Source organism: Acanthaster planci, linkage group LG03 (genome assembly GCF_054643075.1).
Source record: "Acanthaster planci isolate LZ-2023a linkage group LG03, COTS_SCS, whole genome shotgun sequence".
NCBI classification, from domain to species: domain Eukaryota; kingdom Metazoa; phylum Echinodermata; class Asteroidea; order Valvatida; family Acanthasteridae; genus Acanthaster; species Acanthaster planci.
The window spans coordinates 10,365,502-10,380,733 of record NC_141779.1 but is presented as its reverse complement, the minus strand read 5'-3'; the positions used below and the strand labels follow the sequence as shown (position 1 = coordinate 10,380,733).

The 15,232-nt window shown below is 38.9% G+C and overlaps 1 protein-coding gene across 1 annotated transcript in view; it reads right to left on the bottom strand.

Annotated features, from left to right (window-relative positions):
• The window catches only part of LOC110988295 (uncharacterized), a 128,192-nt gene extending 113,203 nt beyond the window's left edge, over positions 1-14,989 (bottom strand). The window contains exons 1-7 of the mRNA XM_087134485.1: positions 14,867-14,989; positions 14,041-14,227; positions 13,722-13,796; positions 13,464-13,532; positions 12,763-13,230; positions 12,475-12,528; positions 6,596-6,688 (exon numbers count right to left, since the gene is read on the bottom strand). The gene's annotated coding sequence lies outside the window, so the exon portion shown is untranslated. The remainder of the gene's footprint in view (positions 1-6,595; positions 6,689-12,474; positions 12,529-12,762; positions 13,231-13,463; positions 13,533-13,721; positions 13,797-14,040; positions 14,228-14,866) is intronic.
• Positions 14,990-15,232: the final 243 nt, after the last annotated feature.

Genomic DNA, 15,232 nt, shown 5'->3' with positions numbered 1-15,232 from the left:
AACTTATATCACTGGATAGAATAACATATGAACTATTTAAAAATGCAAATATTACCGATTTTGGAGCATTAACAAGTCTTTTATGGCGGGATATAGGGAGAAAACTATGTGCAGGAAGGTTGAATCCAAGGTGTGCACAAGGAACAACCGCTGCCAAATTGAAAGGAGTAGGCAAAAACTTCACACTTCTTTCCAGAATATCTCTCTAACTACAACGAATGTGGATATGAAACTTATATCACTGCATAGAGGAACATGTGAACTGTCTGAAATTTTAAAGATGACCGAGTTTAGAGCATTTTCAAGTCTATTATGAAGGGATATAGGCAGCAATGTATGCGCCGGAAGTTAGAATACAAAGTGTTCACAAGGCAAGCAGAAGAAAAAAACTTAATAGTTCTTTAGAGAATATCTCTCTAACTACAACGAATGTGGATATGAAACTTATACCACTGGATAGAGGGACATGTGAACTATTCAAAAATACAAAGATTGCCAGATTTGGAGCATTAACAAGTCTTTTATGGTGGGATATAGGGAACAAAGTATGTGAAGGAAGGTTGAATCCAAGATGTACACAAGGAACAACCGCTGCCACATTGAAAGGAGTAGGCAAAAACTTCACACTTCTTTCCAGAATATCTCTCTAACTACAACGAATGTGGATATGAAACTTATATCACTGCATAGAGGAACATGTGAACTGTCTGAAATTTTAAAGATGACCGAGTTTAGAGCATTTTCAAGTCTATTATGAAGGGATATAGGCAGCAATGTATGCGCCGGAAGTTAGAATCCAAAGTGTTCACAAGGCAAGCAGAAGAACAAAAACTTAATAGTTCTTTAGAGAATATCTCTCTAACTTCAACGAATGCGGATGTGAAACTTATATCACTGGATAGAATAACATATGAACTATTCAAAAATGCAAAGATTGCCGGATTTGGAGCATTTTCAAGTCTAGTATGAAGGGATATAGGGAGCAATGTATGCGCGGGAAGTTAGAATCCAAAGTCTTCACAATGCAAGCAGCAGGACAAAAACGTAACAAATCTTTCGAGAATATCTCTCTAACTACAACAAATGTGGATGTGAAACTTATACCACTGGCAGGAAGGACATGTGAACTATTCAAAAATGCAAAGATTGCCGGATTTGGACCATTATCAAGTCTTTATGGAGGGATATAGGGAGCAATGTATGCGCGGGAAGTTAGAATCCAAAGTGTTCACAAGGCAGGCAGCAGGACAAAACTTAACAATTCTTTCGAAAATATCTCTCTAACTACAACGAATGTGGATGTGAAACTTATATAACTGGATAGAGGGACATGTGAACTATTCAAAAATGCAATATTGCCGGATTTGGACCATTATCAAGTCTTTTATGGAGGGATATAATGAGCAAGGTATGCGCAGGAAGGTTGAATCCAAAGTGTGCACAAGGAACAACCGCTGCCAAATTGAAAGGAGTAGGCAAAAACTTCACACTTCTTTCCAGAATATCTCTCTAACTGCAACGAATGTGGATGCCAAACTTATATAACTGGATAGAATAACATGTGAACTACCCAAAAGTTCAAAGGTTGCCGGATTTGGAGCATTTTCAAGTCTATTATGAAGGGATATAGGCAGCAATGTATGCGCGGGAAGTTAGAATCCAAAGTGTTCACAAGGCAAGCAACAGGACAAAAACTTAACAAGTCTTTCGAGAATATCTCTCTAACTTCACCAAATGTGGATATGAAACTTATATCACTGGATGCAGGGACATGTGAACTATTCAAAAATGCAAAGATTGCCGGATTTGGACAATTATCAAGTCTTTATGGGGGGATATAGGAAGCAATGTATGCGCGGGAAGTTAGAATCCAAAGTGTTCACAAGGCAAGCAGCAGGACAAAACTTAACAATTCTTTCGAGAATATCTCTCTAACTACAACGAATGTGGATGTGAAACTTATATAACTGGATAAAATAACATGTGAACTATTCAAAAATGCAATATTGCCGGATTTGGACCATTATCAAGTCTTTTATGGAGGGATATACTGAGCAATGTATGTGCAGGAAGGTTGAATCCAAGGTGTGCACAAGGAACAACCGCTGCCAAATTGAAAGGAGTAGGCAAAAACTTCACACTTCTCTCGAGAATATCTCTCTAACTACAACGAATGTGGATATGAAACTTATATCACAGGATAGAGAAACATGTGAACTATCCAAAAGTTCAAAGGTTGCCGGATTTGGAGCCTTATTGAGTCTTTTAGTGAGGAATATACGGAGCAACGTATGTGAAGGAAGTTTGAATCCAAGGTGTTCACAAGGCAAACAGAAGAACAAAAACTTCACAATTCTTTCGAGAATATCTCTCTAACTTCAACGAATGTAGATATGAAACTTATATCACTGGATGGAGGGACATGTGAACTATTCAAAAATGCAAAGATTACCAGATTTGGACCATTATCAAGTTTTTTATGGAGGGATATAGGGAGCAATGTATGCGCGGGAAGTTAGAATCCAAAGTCTTCACAAGGCAAGCAGCAGGACAAAAACTTAACAATTCTTTCGAGAATATCTCTCTAACTACATCGAAAGCGGATGTGAAACTTATATCACTGGATGGAAAAACATGTGAACTATTCAAAGATGCAAAGATTGCCGGATTTGGACCATTATCAAGTCTTTTATGGAGGGATATACTGAGCAATGTATGTGCAGGAAGGCTGAATCCAAGGTGTGCACAAGGAACAACCGCTGCCAAATTGAAAGGAGTAGGCAAAAACTTCACACTTCTTTCGAGAATATCTCTCTAACTACAACGAATGTGGATATGAAACTTATATCACAGGATAGAAAAACATGTGAGCTGTCTGAAATTTAAAGCTGCCTGAGTTTGGAGCATTTGCAAGTCTATTATGAAGGGATATAGGCAGCAATGTATGAGCGGGAAGTTAGAATCCAAAATGTTCACAAGGGAAGCAGCAGGACAAAAACTAAACAATTCTTTCGAGAATATCTCTCTAACTACAACAAATGTGGATATGAAACTTATATCAATGGATAGAGGAACATGTGAGCTGTCTAACATTCAAATATGGCCGAGTTTGGAGCATTTTCAACTCTACTATGAAGGGATATAGGCAGCAATGTATGCGCGGGAAGTTAGAATCCAAAGTGTTCACAAGGCAAGCAGCAGGACAAAAACTTAACAATTCTTTCGAGAATATCTCTCTAACTACAACGAATGTGGATGTGAAACTTATACTACTGGATGGAGGGACATGTGAACTATTCAAAAATACAACGATTTCCGGATTTGGACCATTATCAAGTCTTTTATGGAGGGATATAGGGAGCAAAGTATGTGCAGGAAAGTTGAATCCAAGGTGTGCACAAGGAACAACCACTGCCAAATTGAAAGGAGTAGGCAAAAACTTCACACTTCTTTCGAGAATATCTCTCTAACTACAAAAAATTTGGATATGAACCTTATATCACAGGATAGAGGAACATGTGAACTATCCAAAAGTTCAAAGGTTGCCGGATTTGGAGAATTATCGAGTCTTTTATTGAGGAATATACGGAGCAATATATGTGAAGGAAGTTTGAATCCAAGGTGTTCACAAAGCAAGGAGAAGAACAAAAACTTCACACTTCTTTCGAGAATTTCTCTCTAACTACAACGAATGTGGATATGAAACTGATATCACTGGCTAGAATAACATGTGAACTATTCAAAAATGCAAAGATTGCCAGATGTCCAAATCCAGATTTGGACCATTATCAATCTTTTATGGAGGGATATAGGGAGCAATGTCTGCGCGGAAAGTTAGAATCCAAAGTGTTCACAAGGCAAGCAGCAGGACAGAAACTCAACAATTCTTTCGAGAATATCTCTCTAATTTCAACGATTGTGGATATGAAACTTATATCACAGGATAGAGGAACATGTGAACTATCCAAAAGTTCAAAGGTTGCTGGATTTGGAGCATTATCGAGTCTTTTATTGAGGAATACACGGAGCAATATATGTGAAGGAAGTTTGAATCCAAGGTGTTCACAAGGCAAGCAACAGGACAAAAACTTCACACTTCTCTCTAGAATATCTCTCTAACTACAACGAATGTGGATATGAAACTTACACCATTGGATGGAGAAACATGTGAACTATTCAAAAATGCAAAGATTGCTGGATTTGGACAATTATCAAGTCTTTCATGGAGGGATATAGGGAGCAATGTATGCGCGGGAAGTTAGAATCCAAAGTGTTCACATGGGAAGCAGCAGGACAAAATCTTAACAATTCTTTCGAGAATATCTCTCTAACTACAACAAATGTGGATGTAAAACTTATACCACTGGATGGAGGGACATGTGAACTATTCAAAAATGTAAAGATTGCCGGATTTGCACCATTATCAAGTCTTTTATGGAGGGATATACTGAGCAATGTATGTGCAGGAAGGTTGAAACCAAGGTGTTCACTAGGCAAGCAGAAGAACAAAAACTTCACACTTCTCTCGAGAATATCTCTCTAACTACAACGAATGCTGATGTGACTCTTATATCACTGGATAGAAGAACATGTGAGCTGTCTGCAAATGCAAAGATTGCTGAACTTGGAGCATTTTCAAGTCTATTATGAAGGGATATAGGCAGCAATGTATGCGCGGGAAGTTAGAATCCAAAGTGTTCACAAGGCAATCAGCAGGACAAAAACTTAACAATTCTTTCGAGAATATCTCTCAAACTACATCGAATGTGGATATGAAACTTACATTATTGGATGGAGGGACATGTGAACTATTTAAAAATGCCATGATTGCCGGATTTGGAGCTTTATCGAGTCTTTTATGGAGGGATATAGGGAGCAATGTATGCGCGGGAAGTTCGAATCCAAAGTGTTTACAAGGCAAGCAGCAGGACAAAAACTTAACAATTCTTTCGAGAATATCTCTCTAACTACAACGACTGTGGATGTGAAACTTATACCACTGGATGGAGGGACATGTGAACTATGTAAAAATGCCATGATTGCCAGATTTAGAGCATTATAAACTCTTTTATAGAGGGATATGGGGAGCAATGTATGTGCCGGAGGAATCCAAGTTGTGCACAAGGAACAACCGCTGCCAAATTGAAAGGAGTAGGCAAAAACTTCACACTTCTTTCGACAATATCTCTCTAACTACAATGAATGTGGATATGAAACTTATATCACTGGATAGAATAACATGTGAGCTGTCTGAGATTCAAAGATGGCCGAGTTTGGAGCATTTTCAAGTCTACTATGAAGGGATATAGGCAGCAATGTATGCGCGGGAAGTTAGAATCCAAAGTGTTCACAAGGCAAGCAGCAGGACAAAAACTTAACAATTCTTTCGAGAATATATCTCTAACTACAGCGAATGTGGATGTGAAACTTATACTACTGGACGGAGGGACATGTGAACCATTCAAAAATTCAAAGATTGCCGCATTTGGACTATTATCAAGTCTTTTATGGAGGGATATAGGGAGCAATGTATGTGCAGGAAGGTTGAATCCAAGGTGTGCACAAGGAACAACCGCTGCAAAATTGAAAGGAGTAGGCAAAAACTTCACACTTCTCTCGAGAATATCTCTCTAACTACAACGAATGTGGATATGAGACGTATATCACTGGGTAGAGTAACATGTGAGCTGACTGAAAAGATTGCCGAATTTGGAGCATTTTTAAGTCTATTATGAAGGGATATAGGCAGCAATGTATGTGTGGGAAGATTGAGTCCAAAGTGTTCACAAGGCACAACCCTAGCAAAATTTCAAGCAGCAGGACAAAAACTTCACACTGCTTTCGGGAATATCTCTCTAACTACAACGAATGTGGATATGAAACTTACACCATTGGATAGAGGAACATGTGCACTATTCAAAAGTGCAAAGATTGCCGGATTTGGAGCATTATCAAGTCTCTTATGGAGGGATATAGACTGTGAGCAATGTATGTGCAGGAAGTTTGAATCCAAGGTGTTCACATTGAACAACCGCTGCCAAATTGAAAAGAGTAGGCAAAAACTTCAAACTTCTTTCGAGAATATCTCTCTAACTACAACGAATGTGGATATGAAACTTACACCATTGAATAGAGAAACATGTGCACTATTCAAAAGTGCAAAGATTGCTGGATTTGGAGCATTATCGAGTCTGTTATGGAGGGATATACGGAGCAATGTATGTGCAGGAAGTTTGAATCCAAGATGTGTACAATGAACAACCGCTGCCAAATTGAAAGGAGTAGGCAAAAACTTCACACTTCTTTCGAGAATATCTCTCTAACTACAACAAATGTGGATATGAGACTGATATCACTGGATAGAGGAACATGTGAGCTGTCTGAAAATGCAAAGATTGCCGAATTTGGAACATTTTCAGGTCTTTTATGAAGGGATATAGGGAGTATGTATGTATGTGTGGTAAATTTGAATCCAAGGTGTGCACAAGGGACAACTGCTGCAAAATTTCAAGCAGACTTCTTTCGCTGATAACTTACTACAGTAAATGTGGACATGAAACTTTCTAACCGCAGCAAGAATGGATATGAAACTTACCTTAGTGGATAGAGGAAAGCGTGAAGTTTCCCATGTTATTGCCAGGTGTGGACCATTTGCAGGTTATTCATAAAGGAATACAGGGAGCAAGTTCTGCGTGAGAAGAGGACCAGTAAGGTTGAGATTTTATTTAGTTAGTAGAGGAAAAATTCTTCACTACTTCCACAGATGGTTCCCGAACTACAACAAATATGAATGTGAAACTTCAACGGTTGGAGTACAATTTGCCATTTCCGATGCCAACTTGATTGGCAAGTTTGGACAATTATCAGACCTTTTTTAAAGACCAACTGTTTTAAAAGTTTCAAAAATAAACTATATTGTGTTTAGTGTGTAATTGTGTAAGAAATCATATAACCATATATCTGTATCGTGTTTTGTAATCTGTATTGCGTTTTGTAATTTTGCCAAAACTTATAAAACGGGTGTCTCAGAGGTTTTAGGAAAAATCCCCCAATCTGACCACTGGCGGCGCTGTTCAGAAGCGGAGTATTTATGATGTAATACCAGAGCCTGAAACTGGTATCCGTGGTACGACTGGCTACGCTACAAACGTATATGTACATGACCATGGCGCTACAATGTGTGCGCACCGAGTGCACCGCGTACAGGGAGCGTAATTTTTTTCCCCTAGGAGAGTTAGGGGCAATTATGTGGACACGTTGAAACTTAAGTGATAAGATAAATGCCGGGCTTTACTTTATTATAAAAACATATTCCAACCAACGAATTCCTCACCAAAAAAATTAATACATATAGACTCACATCCTCGGCTTGTATAACGTACATGTACGACGCTCTTCTAACAGAGCTACCAAGCAAGTCAGCCAGAAAAGCAATTTGTTGTGTCTTATACTTAAAAGTTTGTGTACCCTATTTATGATAATTGTCCCCAACCTTCCTACGAAAAACGCATTCTCAACGGTTAAGATACTCCCATTTTATGATGATTACCTCTAACCTTCCTAGGAAAAATTAAGCTACCGGGGAACGACCTGTGTGCTGGATCTACTGTGCGGCATTCTCTTTTCCCATGGGAAGTTTGTGCTCCTTCAGCCATTTTATTTTCCAGAAAGCCCGGGACGACAAGTAATCTTCAAGTTCGTGCTGTCGTCCGCGGCTACGTGTGCTATGCTTGCACGCATTATGGTATTTCCTCTCCTCAGAAATACTGCACAGAAATCAATATTCATTAGATGCTAATGGGACGCGACAAGAAGTCCATTTCACCGGACTGGAATCGCAGGAAAAAATGGGGGGAAAACTGTGTTTTGTTAATACAAAAACCGAGTATTGCAAGGGAGATATAGATATGTGCCAGTTTTATTACCTATAAATTATAGATTACTTGGCTCTTAAGAATATGATTCAATATGAGGGAAATTAGCAGTGTGGGGGTTGGTCTGTAAACTCGAAAGAAGGGAGCAGTCCTTGCTCGGGAAGAAACCAGCAAGGCGTGAACAAAGCGAGAATTACAAAAAAAGCCCAAGAACGAACTGGGTAATAACTCTTTCGCAATATTTCTGCCTACAGCAAATTTGGTTGAGTTACACCAGTGGAAAGGGAGGCCTCGGAAATAGCCAGATTTCGACTGTTTTCAGATTTTTATGCCGCAGTGTGGGAGCCATCTTTGCGCAGGAAGAGCCAGGTGTGAACAGAGGCAGGACTACGACAAAATACGGAGCAGAAGGGCAACACCTTTTGAATTCTTTGACAGATATTTCGCTAACTTCAAAATATATTATTATGAACTTACACTAGTGGATAGAAGTGCATGTGACCTTTTTGGGTTTAGAAAATTCTCAGGTTTTTTATTTGGAATATATGGGGAACCATTTTTAACCTCGTAGTACGTGGACAAGGGCAGATTGCACACAAATATTGAGCAGTACAGGGCAAAAGGTCTTGCCTTTTTGCCTTGCCTTGGGTATTTCCCTAACTACAGCAAATATAGATACGAAACTTCCACCTGTGTATTAAGAAACGTGCTCTTTTCAATGCCACCAAGTCTGAAAGGTTTTGACAATCGACAGAGATTTTGATGCGGGAATACAAGGAGCCATCTGTGTGTGGCCCAGAAGTTGTTGATAAAGGCAGAATTCAACCAAAAAAGAAATTGGTAGGGCAATAACTCTTGACATCTTTCGCAGATGTTTTCCAAATAGCAGCAGATATGGATTTGAAACTTACATCAATGGATGGAAAACAATGTGCCCTTTCGGAAACCACCACGATTGCAAGCGTTAGAGAATTTTCAGGCTTTTTAAGCTCGCAAATGGGGACCCGTCTTTACGCGGAAAGAGGTAGAGCGGCCGGTGGAAAGGGGGAGAATTACACACAAATACCAATTAGTATAAAACTTTTGCCTTCTTTAGCAGATATTTCTGAAATCCCAGCAAATTATAGGCATGCACAATCTATCGTTGTTATAGACAGTGAACCTTTATTGCGCGCACTGGCGATGTTGCCTGGCCACCAAAAATGATGGACAACGGTGATCTTTCCCCCAGTTTATGTGTCGTGTTTTTTGCGTTGTAACTGTGTAATCTTGGGTATGAGGTGGATATTCGCGGTAGTACTATGAGCCAGTTATTGTAGGAGATATCGTTGGTTGCACCACGAATTGGCCTATCTCATATTTTATCGAGAAAACTGCGTCCAAATTTCTGATTTGTTTGTCGTAATAATTTCTTATTAAAGTGTCAAAAACGCTGGGCCAGTGTATACTGCACATTAAAGAAGGATGGCCAACGAGTACTTTAATTTTTTGAATGAAAATTTGGTTTATTTTAGCTGGAAATAAAATAAAAACTTCATGTCTTTTCGTGAAATTGCACATCTCATATTTCCATAAAACAACGCATGACCCATTCGGATGTGTTACTTCGTGAAACTGCGAGTGTGAATTCTCGACAAATTTTTGTGACGTTTGTGTTTTTGCGGCGTTTGCGTTTTTGCGCATGCGTAGTTTGTTTTATTACATTCGTTTACTATTAGTGCACGCTCTTCAGATCTTTGTACTAAGTTTTAAAGTTTATTTCCAAATTTGTCTTGGTTGGATAAATTCTAACTGGAATTTTAATGGGCTGTGTATGATGAGAGTGCTTTACTCTAGTTTGATTTTGACACATTTTTGGTTGTGTTTTATTTTGCTGAATTACATTTTCATTAGGTTTAGCCTGCTATTAATTCCAGTTTCTGTCCGAAAAGATCTGATGGTGTGGGGGGATGTAACTACTAACAAACATTATTGCACAGCTGAGACAAATTATTTTTCAAATTACTGCCTTCCTCCACTAACGACCCAAATTATAAATTTTATCAAAACACAAACAAAGTTACATTAACTTGAGAAACGAATTTTGTAGACCTGCCCATTTTTTCTAGTGTTTATTTTAATTCTAGACAGTTAAAAATTACACATGAATCAACTTTGAAGTTGATAATTAAAATAAAAAAGTACAAAACGAAAGACGGTTATCCTCCAAAAATTCATTACACATTAGTTGTTTAATAACAAGGCAGTTTTAACCAGTGAAATTCATTTCAGCCCATTCAATTTAGGTATCATAAACAGCATAAAAGACTGTTTTTTAATAGTGAAAACAGCCAACTTAGTCTTCTTAATCACTAAATTATGGCAATTCATTATTCTTCAGGTATAACATTTTTGGATTCATCCACGCAACTTCTAAGACATTAAGAACGAATCAAAACATAGCCTTTTTACATGAACATGTACCACACCCATACATGATGTCTACAAGAACACACTGCTGTTTTTTCAATTAATGTGGCAAATTCCTGTAGAAGGCAATGTGGTTCTGGTGGCTGATTACTGGAGTGGGCCCTGAACACAGAGTCATTAGGTCATTGTATTTACCTTCAGAGAGTTTAGGTGGTGCTTTGGCATATGCCTCAGGTGGGAAAAACAAAGGCTCCGCAAGCGGTCGTCTTAAGCCGTCTTCAATGTCCATCGTATCAAAGGTGTTTTCCAAGTGCGAGCATTTGATCATGATCTTTTTTGGCAGATTTTTACACACTCACACTTGCATTACCTTTTTCCAGTCAGCAGGTTGCCCCTGCAACTCTCAGAATATGCATTTTCTTCCCTAACTTCTCCCAATCATGTATATCGCTACTTTGCACATCTGTGACATGGTAGTGTTCAGGGAACTTTCTAGCAGCTTGGATTAGAGTAGCTAGTTGGCAAGGAAGAAAAACATCCCAAGTGCCTCTTAAGCATCGCTCAATTGTACTATGGACAGCGTCCCCCTCACTTTGGCATTGGTTGGTCTCAAAAAAGTACAAAGTCACCTGTCTCACAGACGAAGAATTTGCCACGAAGTAAAGTAACATGGCTGGCAAAATGAAGTTTTTATTTTGCCCTATGCATCCATTGCTAAACAGGGCGACCTCCTCTTTCCCTTGAAGGTCTAAGATGGACAGATATTGGTACAGATTAGAAGCAATTTCATTAGCTCCTCGCTTAGCAATTCCCTCATGATGAAAGTAACAGTATCCTGCTTTACTGCTCATTTAATATACTGTAAAATTGTAGCAGGCTAGTCTATAGAAGAGTGCCCCCTTCCAGACTTTGGCAAGTATATTACTTGCTGAAGATCATATACCAATGCTTGGAACTTATCTGGGTTTGCAGTAGCTTGTTTTTTCTTTTCACTTTTTATCTCACGGACGGCACATTTTTCTTACATGTGCCTCTCGTATTGGCTGTTAAGCACATCTCGCTCTGGTTCACCTCCTTTGTGATAACTTTCACATATTCCGCACAGGTCTTTTTTTGGCTTATGAAATCTGAGCTTCAAGTTCCGAAGCACCTTTCCATAAAAACTTCTGGAAGCTTTTCTCTTGGGGTGCTCTGTCACATACAAATCATACATTTTATTAACGTTTAAATCTGAGGATAGGTACTGAAAGGAGGAACTGACACGACAGTAGCGTGACTCTGTTTTAGGAAACCGCTGTATGTGTCTCTCAACTTCATCTCTTAGTTGTTTGTCTTTCAGTTTTGTCTGCCTGCCCCCTCGTCTTTCTTTTCCCATCATGGAACACTGGCCAAGCTTTTTCACAACTGTTCTAACCTGTCGGTCAGAAATTCCTAATGTATTAAGGAACATCAGTTTACAAACCTTGCACTTACTGTCACCTTTAGGCAAGTAAAAACATGTAAATCTCTTCTTACGTGTGCTTTCTTTTGGAGATTCTACTTTTATATGTCTTGCAATCCACTCTCTCTGAGCTTGAAGATTACTCAATGAGAAAAATGCATTTCTGACAGACTGGCAATCTTCATCAGAAAACTCATTACACTGAAGTTTTCGGGCCATACAGAACAAGGATTCACATTTTGGTTTCGGTTTGGTTTTTGCGCCCCTCAACATGCTTGTTTGATTTTTCAGTATGATAGGATTCGCCACTGTTTCTCTTTTGTTTGACAGTTTTATTCCTTGCATGGTTAGTCTCTGTTGCAATTGTGGGTTCTAATTGTATTTCAATTTGCAGTTCCCCGTCCACAATGAAATCTTCTGGTTGTAATTCAACCTGTTGTGGTGGTGCATTTTTGACACCGTAGTCATTAGTGCAAATTACTGCTTCTTCCTACAAGGAAGTAGAAGAAAAACTGTCACATCTTTCATCTATTCTGGGAAGCAGATCTTCCAAAGTCTCACTGTTGGCATCTAACACATTGGTACAAGCTTTAATTCCAGGATGACCCTCAAATATGTCAAACAGCAAATTATGTGTTGCACATGAATCTGAGTTTACAAAATGTTCAAAACATACAAGACAGTCACAAATGGAGCAAGCAGCAAAAATTTCCTTGTGACAACTAGAATTGGAGCAAGTCTGTACTCTACCATTGTCTTGAACTGCTGTGTTGTCTGCACTGCTTGATACTGCACCCATCAGACCTGCAAGAAGGAAACACAAACATAAACAGTACAGTTATAAAATAGCAGAGCACGAAACATATAGTCTAAAACTAAAGATACAGTTGTATTCAGATTACACTATCTTCTCTCTTCAATGTTTTATAAAAAAAAACCTCCTCATCAGTGAATTGTATCAAAAATTGTTCCAGATTTAAATAAAATTGATTTGTTGGAAAACTAAAAAAAAAACCTTTATACAACTTAAACATGTACCATTAGGACTGCAATGGGCGTTGATTATGCCAGGAGAAGTACATGTTGAACCACTGGAGCTGGCTGGAGCACCTTCAGTAAGAAATGAACTGTTGCTGCCTAGCACAACCTCCGAAGCCGAAATGCTGCAATTAGCCGTATCATCTGGGGTATATGAAGAGCTGCTGCAGCTTTCAGCAGGTTTTCGATGGGGGTTGCTACATGGAGCTGCATCAACTGGTGAGACTGTTGGATTGCTGGGTCCAGGTGTAGCCTCAGGTATGTTGTCCTCCAAAGTAGTAGCAGTAGCAAGGACACTGTTGCTGACTACACATTCTCAAGATCCACTACTTCAGGGGGCTGGAGTTGTTGAAATTGAAGTTGCATCTTCTGGAGTGCAAGAAGATTCACTGCATCTCGCTGCAGCTTCTGGTCTTGGACTGTTGCAAGGGGCTGGAGTACGAGGACTGAAACATGAGGCCGCAACCTCTGGAGCACCGAAAGAAATTCACAAAAGAGTAAAATACTTGTTTTGAGTCAATGAAAGTGACTGGCACCAATACACACAGGCAGAAGAAAGGGGGAAATTTAAACCTGAAATCATACACCTAACATGCAGTCAAATGACTTTTTGCTGAAGAAAAAAAAATGTGTAGAGTTTAAGCAGCGTGTGTCCTCATAACATACACTCCAAAATTACAAGAATTCTATTCAAGGATTACCTGTTTCCATTAAAAATCGGGGAGATAGATCTCCATTTGTACACGTAGTTGCCAAATAGCAGCCAGTGCCTGATAATTAATTTATAATTTACTCATATAAGAAACTATATTGTTATATTGGATAACAGCATCTCAAGTAGTATTCAATTTCTGCCATGCTGCTCTATTATGAATAAGAGCTCTAAATGATGTTGCGAATAATACCAGAACAGGTAAAAAGTGTTCAAATTAAGTGAAATACACCATGACACAACTTACTCTTTGTTGTACTCAGCCGTGTACTTATGGGTACATCATCTGAGTCTGTGCTGTCACTGGTGTCCTCGTCATTTTCTGAAATCATGTAAAATACATACATTCTCCATCATTTGATACATGAACCAAAACTCCCCAATGATCAAGCCCAATTAATTATAAGTATCCATTAATTTATCACATCATCAACAAGTGAAACCAACAAAAGACTGGAAGGACACTAATCAGTATCCCCATGCCATTGTAGATATCATATATGTTATATAGACAAATGAAAAGTAATACAAGTGAAAAAGTAACGTTTAATAGGATTTAGACTCACCTGTACTCTCTTCAAAATCCAGAACCCGGCCCCTCCACCAGACCCGTCCCCATTTCATTTTGACTGCCTTGTGCACATTAAGGGGAGGTTTGTATTTAAGATGTTCAGAGTACACAATATTCTGGCTTCCATCTGACCACTTTACAAGAACATCCATGGCAGAACAAAAAAGTGTAGACTATGAGTCCTGTAACATAAAAGAAACATATGTAGTCTGTGTATTAATCAAGGTCCCCTCCACCAAGGTTAAATTAAAAAAATGTTTAATGCCAATTTCATTCAGAATTGTGTATTTCACACTATCTACGCCATGGACTCTCAATGAACAGTGTTTACCCAGAAGTAATGTCTATAATTAGAACTACATTTGGCCAAACCTACAATACAGGTTAAAAGGAACAGCTTTGAATGTTATAGGAAAAGGGGGCAAATAGGCCTAATCTCAACGGCTGATTCGGCCAACGTTCTAATCTAGGCTACATCTTCACATGACTCTCAATATAAATTTAGACTAATACATGCAGGCCTGCACACATTTCCGTTAGATGGCAACGACAAAGGATGTGTAGGATGTTTGTGCAAATACAAAGGGGCCTCTAAATAACAGTGACTAATCTAGGCTTGCAGCAGGCATGGCAGGCCTGGCCTATGTGTACGTTAGGCTAGTCCTATTCACTGTTTACATGCCTGCATAATGCGAGTGGGCCTGGCTTATCAGAGGAATTGTCTGTCGCCATACTCAAAGCCATGCTAAAGAACAAAATCTTCTCAAACAAGCTGAAGTCTAGGCCCTATGTGTTAATCGTTTAATGAAAAGTCTACTTACGGGAAACTTGTTCGCATAAAATGACGGTTTGGTGGAGGGACTAAACAGTCTGATAGTTTAAGCGACGCATAGCGACGCCGCCATTTTGAATGTCGTTTACTTTGGGCCTACGTACATGTACGAGTACATAAAAGTAACGAAGCTCGTTTACCCACAAACATTATATACAAAAGTGAGGCTAGACACCAGACCATAGTCAGAACCGGAACAAAAACGACTGAAAAAAATGAAAATGACACAAGTAATTTCAACAAACCAAAATAAAGAAAAAGCCACACTACTGCATGTGTGAGGAAAGAAAGATAACTGAAAAACACAAAGTTGAAATATCTTGGAAAAACGCCATACTAATTTTTTTTCATACCG